Raw genomic sequence first — 12,408 nt, forward strand, 5'->3', positions numbered from 1 at the left:
CACTCTCCGGGCTGATGCATGTCTAGTCAGAAGAAAGCCTGAGTTCATTGGAGCAGATTCCTGACAAAACAATATGTTATCATTGACCTCTGGTTCAATCTAGAGGACCTCCCTCTTTGGGAACTCCTATTTCCCTGTTTTCAAGTGTCAGGGGCATGGGGTGGGGGTTCTGGGCTCCTACCTACCACCTGGGTCCTACCCATATGGTGGCAGCTGCCCATGTAAGGCCTCCAGGGAGAGGGGGGTAAAGGGGGTAATTTGTACCTGGGCCCAGGGTAAAAAGGGGGACCCTGGAGCCAAAGGAGGGGGCCGATAAATTTCCTGGGATCTGACATTTTCCTATCAGACTTGTTGCCCATATGGGATGCTGGGGACACTACCATGAGTGGGGATGCTGGGGACACAACTGATGCCACATGAGTGGGTAGTCCTGGGCTCCAAAGACTTTTCCAGCTCCCTCCTCCCCTCCCCTCACCCTGTTCCGCTCCTCCCTGTCCCCATTCTGCTAGCTTGTCATCATCCTCTCCCGCTCTGTTTCATCTCTGCAAAGGAGCCCCAAAGAAACTTCGTACCTCCTGATAAAATTCCTCTTAGAGGCCCTGCCTACTGGCTTGTCTCCTCAGGAGTGTCTTTCTCTCGCCCCCTCCCCAGACTTCAGAGCAGAAGCAAGGAGGAGAATTACTCTTCCTCAGCCTCAGGCCTCCTCCAGCCTCAAAGGGCTGTGGCTCCTCCCTACTGGCCAATCCCCAGCTCTCAGCCAGCCCTTTCTCATCCCTGGCCTTTGCATTATATTCCCAGGGCCTTGGCTGGTCCTCCCCAGTTCATGGTTCCACCCACCCGGTTTAAATGCCTCTTGCCTCCTGTGCTTAGAGACAGACATATGCCTTGCCTTGCTGTTCTGTGTCTTCTCCAGTGTGTGCAGGCCCACTGCTCTCAGTGGGCTGACAACTCAGTTGACCTCATGGATGGGCAAATGCTGGTTACGCATATAGTAAGCATGTCAAGTTTTATTATTGTTGGTAAACATGGCACTACCTATCACTATACAAATGTATGAGGCACTTATTTGTTACCATTTGTCACATAAAACAGTCATATAAAACAAAACCAAAGCCAAGTAGCATAGTGTAGTATGCTAAAGATAAGCAAACAAGCAGACATTGTGACAATACACTGCTTCTTGTTGACCAAGATTAAGAGATTATATATAGAATAAATTATAATATTCTTGGAAACTACAAATAAGTCATTAGATTGTTTTCATATACCCATATGTGCACACCCAGAATGCTTTACTTGCAGTTTTTCTGTGCATATTGTAGTAATTATGCATAGGCACTGGGCTTAGTTTTAGTATGTGGCAATCGCAGGCACGCCTGCTTGGCCGGAGCACACTCCGCTAGCCTTGGTAATATGCTGAGTCTGAGTTCAGTGCCTGTAAACAACAGGATGTTATGAAGAAGTGTTCATATCTAGGAATGTGCATTGTGGTTAGCTAGAGTCAGTCAGTCCCAGCTAGTTGTAACTAGAAGTTTTATCAGTATTGCTTCATGTGTTTTGAGACTTAATAAAAAGGGCTTGTTGGGAGCTAAGCGGGAGCTTCTTCTTCAGTTCCAGCTCTCCCCTTGCATCTACCATTTGAATCCCTGTCTGCATCTCATTCATTGCTCTGACTTCCTGCGGCTCCAATTCTAACTTTCAACCCTTCAGTGCTCTTTGCACTCCCTCAAGCAACAAGGCCCCAAGTCTTGTGTGCTTCCCAAGTAGCATAAAACTGCTACACATATGACGTGTGTGTTTGCAAAACTGTCATTTGGCATTCTTCAATAAGTAGCTGGGGCTGAATAGGGACAAATGAAGCATGTACAATTTTATCACTTCTGACAGTTTCAGAACCTTGGATTTATATCTGCAAGGCAAAAAGAAGGAACACAAAACCTCTATTAGGGAAGAGTTTGTTCTCAGATATTCAGATAAGTCTTCTTTTGCAAAGGATTGTCACTCACTTCCAGTCTTAACAAGAGATTTTAGTGGCTTCCTATTCATCTGCAATGTCTTGTGTTACCATTTGCTAAAGTTGTAAAATGTACCACTTGCCTTCTCTGTCAAAATCACATTAAACTTAAAGTCCCTAGTGCTGGCCCAGAAGGGTCACAAACAGGCTGTAAAGCATATTTGCGCCTCCTCTAGAGTCGGCTGGGCTGAATCCAGCCTCCGCACTGACTCTGACAGGGAGCCTTGAGTCTGCCGAGCTCAGCTGACACAAGGCTCTGGGCTGGGTGGGGAGGAGACAGGAAGGAGGCATTCTGGGCCAGAGGGGGGGCAAGTGGGTGGGAAACGGTAGGTGGGGCTGGGACTGGGCAAATATGCTGGATCCTAGCCCCCGTTCCTGAGCAGCGTGGAGCTACAAGCTACTCCACTCTCCTCTGACTTACGCCACCACCTAAGGTGGCGCAAGTTCAAGGAGCCCATTTGGGCTGCAGTGGCTTACCTGGGGGTAAGGGGAAGAGTTTTTCCTTACCTCTGGCTGAGCCACTTTGAGCCCCAATCGTGCTGGATACAGCACAGGCCTCCTGGCCTGCCTGTTCCAGCCCAAGATAGGATTCTGCTGCAAGTAGGTTATCATTTTTAATTCCACAGAATTTATACTACTTTCCAAAGAAAACAGAACAGGCTTTTGAACATGTAAAACACCCATGAAATGTAATCTGCAATCTGTGCATCTCATCTCCCTTCCATGTGTTGTGGGAAAATAGGTGTGAAGAACTCCACCTGCACAATAATGCTGGGCAAGAGCCTTTGATTCCCTGCATAAACATGTGTGATGCTCTGGGACATCTTTATCTGATCATGCTCAGATCTGAAGAAACATGCCCCAATTATTTGATTAAGACCCCCAGCCTATCCCCTGCTACCAGCACCAATGCAGCCACACCTAAAAGGTGCATGTTGTATGCTCAAGTGGGGAGGTGACCTGTAGACAAACAAGAGGTAAAAAAAAATGTTTTTATCTCCCTGTAAGCCCTTGGGCTACCTATGGTTCTCCTTGTATATATGCCATGTAATTTGTTGGCGTATGTCCAAGCACAAAAAAAAAAGTTGGGGATGTTTTCAAAAGAGGGGAGAAGATCCAGAATACGCCATTGCTGCTGGATCTGTCTCCTCCCTCCCCATCCCAGATCCTCGTATCCTCCCCTGGAATGCTCAGTTCCTCCACCTCCCTTCCCTCAAAATGACCCCCATGCTGGGGGGCACATTGTGCATGCATGTACATTAATTACACAGCTTGAACACTCTGGTTGGGAAGATGAAAGGGGCTGGTGTACAGTCAATTCTCATTAACTACTGGTTAGGATCCTGGAAAATCCCACAGTTATGAAAACCATGGTTAGTTACTGAATCATTGATCCTATGGGGAAAATGGGGTTAAGTTCCTGTGGACCCTCTTTGGTGTACACTGTATGAACTCTATGAACCTGAATCAGTAGCTCAACATCTTGGTAAAGCGCTTTAGCACTACGCTTTAGCACTTTAGCACTATGCCATTGTTGAAATTGTGGTCGAAACAGTGTAAACCAGTTAGCACTTCAATTAGCACGTTGCACTTAACTGCACCTGCAAGAACCACTGAGAACACATGGGGACTTGTTAAAACACAAGAACAACAGAAGCTGTGAAAACTGCCTGAGGCCTCTCAGACTTCTTTTGGCTACTGTGAATGGGCATGAAGAGATTGCATATGTGGTGGCATAGGTTACACTTTTATTGCTGTGGATAAGCGAATATATGGGACAGAGTCTGTGGATAATGTGGATTGACTGTAGTTGCTGACAGGCATGATTGGAAGGCAGTGGTTGTTATGTCCAGCCAAAAAAGAGGACAATTTTAGCACCCAGCCTGGTGAAAGTTACAGCTGCTGCTAGGCTGCATGCAGAAAAGAAGGTGGTAGCAGTGGGACAGGATCATATCCGCTCCCTACTTTCTCCTGAAGTGGACCTGGCAGAAGGGATGAGTTGCTGCTGCTGTGATGCTCTTCTTGCTTGCTCTCAGCAAACAAGAAAAGCACTGGCATTCTGGGGGATGCAGATGAGCTGGCAGGCTGAGTTTAGAGCTCATTCTGCTCCACAATAAAGTTCACAGTCTGTGTTTTGGCTCAGTACTGCTGGAACAGAACTTTTATTTTCACTGTAGAGTTCCCAAAACAACAGTGTTGGACCTGGGACCAGAGGTCACATTTGAGGTTTAAATACTAACTCTGCCAACTGAATTCCACAGCCACATGTTCCATCATCTATAGTTAAACACGTTCATATCCCATTGGTTTCAGTGAGAGAGATGCTTGCATGTCATCCCTTCCAGTTAAATCAGTCTTCCAATGTGCTTTTATTTTGACTGGTTTCTGGCACATATTTGCAATTTCAACTTCCACAAAAATATTTCACAAATCAACACAAGATGCTGAACAGCAAACTTTTGACCGTTCTCCATTTATCCCACTTTGCTTTTGCTTCTATCTTGAGTCTTGAGGCACTCTCTGACCTCTGATTCTATATTAGATCACATGAAGGGCGCAATTCTAATTTGTGCTGGAATGAGGCAGGCCAGTGGGCCTGCGCTGCATCCAGCACAAGTTTGGGGCTAAAAGCAGTGCAACCTGAGGCAAGGGGAAGTCTTTCCCCTTACTGCATGTCACATCACAATGGCCCCAACAGGTCTACTTGGATCTCTGTCATCTGACAAGGTGGGGCAAATCCAAGCTGCCCGAGACTGCCCTGGGCCACCCAGTAATGGGGTGAGGATCCGGCATAACTGCAGCATCCTGGCCCCGCCTCCCACTCTCACACTCTTTTGTGTGCGCCTGCGTAACAGTAAACGGCCTGGGTGGTGGAAAAAGTCATTTGACTACTGGAGGGGGAATTTCCACTGGTAATTACTCTACCAAGTTAGCCCCTATCCAACAATTTTGGTAGCTACTGCCCAGTCCTAACCTCCTTCCCAGGCCTCATCCTGCAGCACAGGTTGACATTTGTTTGTTCAGTGTTGGTATTGGCAACATAAAATAGTTACTGTTTGGGGGCTTAGTTCAGAATCAGACTTTCAAGTTGGAAGTTTATTCATTTCCCTGTGTGAATTATTCAGTTATCTAGTTCTTTCTAGACTGAATAGCAATAAACTCCAGTACCCTCAGGCAATCTTATAATTCTTATGGGTTTAGACGTCATTAAAGGTCTTCAGCTCACATAGTCAATAATACTAGATTATGGAAATGGTTGTAGCATGTGGACTGCTGTGAATCTTCTTGGTTGTAGCTTGTTCTTTGAATAAGCAGATTATAATATTGGCTGTTGGTGCCCTTACCCTGGGATTATTCTTGAAACATTCACATGTAGTTTGGTTTTCCTAAGGCTACACTGACAGACTGATCTAGTATGTATGTATGTGTCTTTATTGCTTGAACTCTCTCTCTCTCTCTCTCTCTCTCTCTCTCTCTCTCTCTCTCTCTCTCAGTGTGTGTGAATTTCTGTTGTCCACACTTATGCTCCTCTCCTGAAAAAGTCTTCAGCCTTTGGAAGTTTTGAAGAAAGCCAATTTTAAAAAAAAGCAACTGAGAAGGCTAAACAAAGACAGTGTCACAAGTTACACTGTCTTTTAGAGAGACTGCATTACCTGTGAATTCAGTGCAGGAGGAAGAGATTAGAACTGCAATCCTATACATACTTTCCTGGGAGTAAGCCCTACTGAGTACAATTAGACTTACTTCTGAGTAGACATGTAGATTATTGTGCTCTTCTTTATTAGTTAATAAAATCAGTTGAATTTCCAACTGCATTTGGGAAGAAAAGGAGCTGGGACTCAGGCCTCTCTGAAGAAAAGGCAAAGCAAAACCTTTTGACCTAGAAGCTCTTCCTCCTAATCCCTAGGATTTGATAACGCTCTGGTTCTGTAGCTACTCAGCAGGGAAGAAAATGAATTCAGTTGCACCTGCTCGTGTTCTGGGGTGAACTGCTAGTGTTTGAGAGCAGATGCCAGCATGAAACCCTGGCACAACATCAGCTCTGCACTCCAGTCACTTTCAGTGTTCCTTTAATTTACAGTTTTGAAAAAATGTACAGTATTTCACTTTGCTGTGACTCTCACAAAGGTTCTCATAACATGTTTTTGTTTGTCATTTTTGCTTTCAAATACCTAAAAGAGCTCTGAAGCCAAGTAGGCGATGTGCAGCTAGAAACGTTCCAGGAATTAAATCTGAAACAAATGACCTTGCTTAAATACAGCGTGGAAGCAGCAAAGGGTCTGTCCATGAGGCTGGTTGAGGCAGTTGCTTCAGGCTCAGTGGCAGTCCTGGGGGGGGGTTGGGGGGGCAAAAGCCTCAGGTGTCACACCTATGGGCCTTGAGAGGGGGCACTGCTGTGCCCTCCGTGCCACCATCTCCACCTGCCCTCTGGAGCAGTTCTGGGGGCAGGTGAAACCCTGTGCTGCATCTGCAGGTGCTCTGAAAGCCTTCTGAGGCCTCCAGAGCTCCTTGAACAGTACTTCAAGGTTTTCGTTGTAAAATTAGAAATACTGTTTAATGGTTCCCAGAAGCCTGAGAAGGTTTTCAGAGCAGCCAGGAACATCATGCGAGACTCTGGGTAAGTATCCCCTGGGGGGGGTGTTGCAGGGGGACGACATGTTGCAGTCCTGTGCCCTGGGGCAGCGTAGGGACCAGGTTCACAACTGTTCAGGCTATGGATTGCTGGGTAGCACCCACCTACCCATCTCTACCACTTCTCTTCTTCCTGTTCCCTAAATTTGAAAAGGAAGACGAGAATGGAGTAGAAACGTGGAGGAGGGGACAACGGTAGGTTAGAGAGTCAGGGCACAATCCTAACCAACTTTCCAGCAATGAGGTAAGGGCAATGCAGCTCTGAGGTAAGGGAACAAACATTCTCTTACCTTGAGGAGGCCTCCGTGACTGCCACCCAACATTGGCACAGCTATGTCAGTGCTGGAAAGTTGGTTAGGATTTGGGCCTCAAACTTCTATCTTGTCTATCCCTTAAGCCCTGCTTTCCGTTTATTCATTCCATTCTTTTACATGGAATTTTACTAGCAGATTCCTGACTCTACCCTTGATGCCATTGCTTTAGCACATCTGCTACAGTAGAGTTTTTTTTTTCTCTCCAAGCAGTTCTTTCCCTAATTTCATGGCAAGGGAAAAGATGATGTTGCCATGATGTGATTTCAATCAGTGGCAACAATGTACATGATCTAATAATCTTCCTTCTTAATATAAAGACAATTGATTACCGCATGTTGACACTTTCATTATCAAAATTGTCCAGATTAATCTGGAAGGAGAATATAAAGTTCTCATTGGGACGGACTGATTTACCCTTCTTGTAAACTAATGATTAAGGTTCTGAAGCAACCTTAGAGAGAGGCAGAAAGTAAGGAGAGATTGGGACAGGATGTAGGAGGAATGTAGGAGAGACATCATTTAGTTGAAACATGCCAGATTCTTAAGATGCCTTTAGATAGTAGACAAAACCCTGACACTGGAGAAATACTATGCCAATGACAGACCTGGCGCAGGTAGGAGTAACCCCAAAAGGAACAATGAGGAAGGGGAAACCACCAAAATATCCCACCCCCAATATCCCCTTGCTCTGCCCAGCCCCCAATGGAGCATAGGATACAGACTACAGTTGATAGCTGATCCCAGCGCCCCACCCCAGTACAAAACCCTCTGCCACAGAGAGCCCTGTTCAGATCACAAGGCATGTGGCACAGAGCCATATCTCCCTGGCCTGTGCAGCACACACTTTGAACACACACAGGGCACCTGTTGATGGGAACTAAGGGAAAAGGGCACTTTGTGCACAAAGGGAGCACTTTGCATAAACCTTCCGCTGCCCTCACACAAGCCGTTACAGGACACTTTGTTAATACTTCTGTCATCTTCTGTCAAACTTTTAGCACCAGGACCCACTTTTTAGAATGTGAATCTGCCAGGACCCACCAGAAATTATGTCATGACCAGAAGTGACATCAAGCAGGACAATTTTTAACAACCCTAGGTTGCAATCCTACCCACATTTACCCAGAAGTAAGTTCCATTTATTATCATTGTTAAAAGTGTATATATAGTAACCTGTTAAAAGTACAGTTCTGTAACATTTTCCCAAATGCAGTCACATACCTTGGTGGCATCAACATATTAAAAATAAAATATTGAAATGAATAGGGACCCACCTGAAATTGGCCCACGACCCACCTATTGGGTCCCAACCCACAATATGAGAAACACTACCTAAGATCAGTGAAAGGGGCAGTGGTTCTCTAGCTGGTGGGTCATGACCCACAAGTTTGAGAACCACTCACTTAGATTAACCTGACACTGAAATCTTATGGAGAGGCACAGAAATGAACAGTTTATTTCCGAAATACTTAGGTACTCAAAATAGTATGTCTGTTGAACAGCTCTTCAGGAGAGAACATTACATTCCTGCATTCAATCCCAGGAAAAATTCAAGAAGACTGCATTCATTTTGATTCCAAAAGAAAACAGAAATGTTCAAGGTTGCCCCAAAACCCAAGTAGATGCTTGTAAAAATCAGACTCGGCACATACACAGGTAATACTCTTCCTTAGAAACATTAAGAAATATTAAAAGTAAAATGTAACTGTGTGCTATAAAAAAAAATTAATGCCAAGGTGTAAACCATCAATATATTTAGAGCTGTTGCTTTCAGCTGGTCTCCAGACGTGAAGACCGAGCAATTCAAATCCTGCACATGTGACTTTTTGAGAATGGTGTTTCTACGAAAGATGTTTCAGAGGAGCATCCCAAGATAATGGTTGCTGTATCTAGGGTGCCAGGCAGACTCTTTCGAAATTCTTGGTGGGGCTAGAATTATCTAAAAGATAAGGAAAAATAGGCAACAAACAGGACATTCATCATAATTACTTCAGGTTAATTTGAAGACAGGCTCAGAAGTGTATAGTATGTGATAATTATGATCACTGGTGACATGACATGGTGATCTGATAAAATATAAACAGGTTACAATCCTATACACACTTTCCAGGGAGTAAGCTCCATTAGGACTTTACTCCAGAAGGACTTACTTCTGAGTAAATATGCATAGGATTGTGTCCTAAGTTTATTAAGTATGCTGTCCATATTATTAATTTTGATATTATAATGCCAGTGAAGGCTAAACTCATAGGAGCTAAGTGGCAATGTAATGTGATGTTTCTTTTAAAGTTATGTTTTTTATAAAATTGATTAGACTGTAATATGTTTTGGAAAGGAATAAAATATCTATTATTGGTGCTTCCAACAGAAAAAAAAAAAACAATTTCTCTGTGATCAATATCCTAACTTTTCTATAAAATTATATTGATATTTTTGCTGGATAAATGAAGACTTGTTACACTTGTTACATTCAATAGAAGGATTGGTCTCAGGTACTCCAGTGAAGAGACTTATGCAACTTGAATATCCTTTCTTAGTATAAACTGTTCTCTGTAACCACAGTCTGGCAAGATTGATTTATTTTCCCTCTGTAGCTTATCTCAAGTTCATACAGTTTGCTTGCGTTATTGACTTCCACATTGGTTCATACATCATCCCACTGAGAGCTACAGGTAAATCAATGTGCTTCAATGAAGATACACTCTTCCATTGCCTGCTTTGTGGGCTGTCTTGGAGAATCTGCGTCAGAAATCAGCAGTCTTCTTATGGGGTTGCACACCTCTAAACCATTGACGCTGCTGAAGTTAATGAAACAATGCCCATCACTGCAGTTCCGTTCAGATTTCTTCACACTCTTCTCCTTCCAAGTGAAAAAGAGAGTTGGCTTTATTTGCTCAGAGTGAGGCAGCTTTTCAAAATGGAGTGGCAAATGCCTCTGGTCCCAGTTGGGAGCAAAGGTGTTAGGGTGCACTGTAATATTCTGACACCACTGATTTAGTTCCTTTGAGGGCAATCTGATGGAGACAGGTTAGGTGATCTTTTTTCAGAGTGTTGAAGTTGGTACAACAGGAACAACAGAGTTGCCTGTGGTATAAACACTCCTCCCCTTTGTAAACAGACTTTGCAACTTCTTAAAAGGTAAAACTTGTTACAGTGTTCAAATAGCTTTGATTTTCCCATAGATAAGGTCTATCTCTCTCTCTCTCTTTGTGTGTGTGTGTGAAGCTCTCTTAAAAATGAGTGTCTGTCTCCAGTCTCAGGATTATTGGACCATGGCAAAGCTTTAAAACACACACCCATGCGCAGAGCTAGATCAGGTCAACTTGTTGCCTTCTTTTGCCAGAGAAAATGTGACTAGAAAATGTGTGTACATGGTGTGTGAGCATGCACATGTCTTCTATGTGTGTTCTAGATGTCCTTGAAGTATGTTAGTCACTGTTCTCCATTTGCAGTCATGGGATTCCAATGTTCCTAACATATCATCATACAGTAGACAGTAACATGTTTTGGGGGACACAGGAGACAGATCCTGTTTCTGGTGTGGTCTGTTGTATCTGGGCATGGGCCTCTCCAAGAAAACAGCCAATCGTGTTAAAAACAACTAGTCACTGTGGAACTGTTCTGCTGTCGTGACTATTAATGAATTCACAGTCCAATCCAATACTATTCAAAAAGTCCCAGTGGTGGAACATGTGTTCTGCCAGCATAAGCATCAGGACCCAGGTGGAAGTGCCTACATCCAGTGTGTGCTGCGCAATGTAGTCATGCTCACCAAAACCACCTGTTAGCCCAGTGAGGCTGCTAATATAGTCACTGCCGGCCGCACACATGGGCTGTCGGTGTGCCCCATTTGGTGATGGCACAGTTGGGGCACAGGCGGGGAAGGGGAGGGTGTTTCTGGGAGGAATGGAACAGGGAGAGAAAAGGAAAGGGGCAGGAGAAGGTGGGATCAGCAGCACTCTCATGCAGCATATCCTATCCCCCTTCCTTTTCCTTTACTCTCCTTGGTTTTGCTCCAGGAAAATAGCTGGCACAGAGGAGACCCATAGGGAAAGTGGTTCCCTTACCCTGAGGAAACCTCTGGAACTGCTCACCTACCATATGATGCAGCACGCACCTTCTTGGTGTACCTTCGTCAGCGGAGGAGATTTGGATAGGTTTGGGGACTTTCTCCATTAATAAACATGACAATATCAGTGCAAGGAAAATGCAGGTGATGATGTTATCCTCTTGAATAATGAATATGTTCCAAGTGTAACAATCCAAACTAAAAACCCCATCCATAGTGTCATCTTCCTCCTTGAGTATTGACAACAAGAAGGCAGGCAATATAAGGCAGGCAATCTGCCTACATGACTGTGTGAATATTTGTGGAACAAAGAAAGCCGCGGCCTCTGCTTTTGAGAAGAGAAAGGAGAAGCATCTATTTTGTCAAGGCCCCATGCTGGATCTGCCATTTGGGTTGCTTGGCTCGAATTCAGCAGTGTCGTGGTGTTCAGCTGCTTCCTCAGTTGCCTTTGCCTTGCTGTTGAGTTTTCAACCTTCCTGCTTTTGTAGCAGATGGAGCAAAATCTCTGTAGGGAATGTGCGTGATATTTACTGCCAGATTAGCTGGAATATAAGAACAGCCCAATCCATATGAGATAAGCTATGGGCACCAGCCGATGTTATATCACTGCAGAAATTAGAAATGGAAAACTACTGAGGCATTGTTGGTTTTTGTGGAAAATCTGATGCTTAACTGTACTCTATTTACTAGAGGATAATTCTAGTTATCTTGGCAAATCTTGTAACTATCCCAATGGGAGTGCCTGATGAGCAAGTATGAAGTCAGTCACTCTATGGCAGAATTCACAAAAGGCAAATTTTGTTTGAAGGAACCTTGTGCGGATATATTGGTGGGCACTAACAGCTCTCTTTACACAATATACAGTACTCCTTGTACTGATTTTGAGAACACAGAGGCTGTGGGCCAGGATATGTGGGCCTTTGAATATGAAACCCTGATACTTTATTCACAGTGTGTAGCTATTCACAATGAGAATGAGCAAGTGCACCACACATAGTGACTCAAAACGTGCATTCTTCTGCAAAGTAGCCTATAGATGCAGAAAATACACTCTAATGTGGGGGAGATTGACAGTCCAATCCTATCCACACTTTTGTGGGAGTAAGCTCCATTGACTCTAATGGGACTTACTTCTGAGTAGACATGAATAGGATTGGGCTGTCAGATTCCTGTACCCAATATGCTGAGTCCTTCTCAGTTCTTGCATTAGGTAATACAGACTTGATGGAAGGCTGCCAATTTGACAGCCAATGATACATATGTTGGGGAACCACTGTCCTGCTGATCAAGACAATGAGAATAACAAAAACCTTCGCTTAGCAACAATGTGGAGAAAAGTGTGAATCAGTGCAAAAAGATGTTATAATATGAAGAGTAGA

Source organism: Tiliqua scincoides, chromosome 5, assembly GCF_035046505.1.
Source record: "Tiliqua scincoides isolate rTilSci1 chromosome 5, rTilSci1.hap2, whole genome shotgun sequence".
Taxonomy (NCBI): domain Eukaryota; kingdom Metazoa; phylum Chordata; class Lepidosauria; order Squamata; family Scincidae; genus Tiliqua; species Tiliqua scincoides.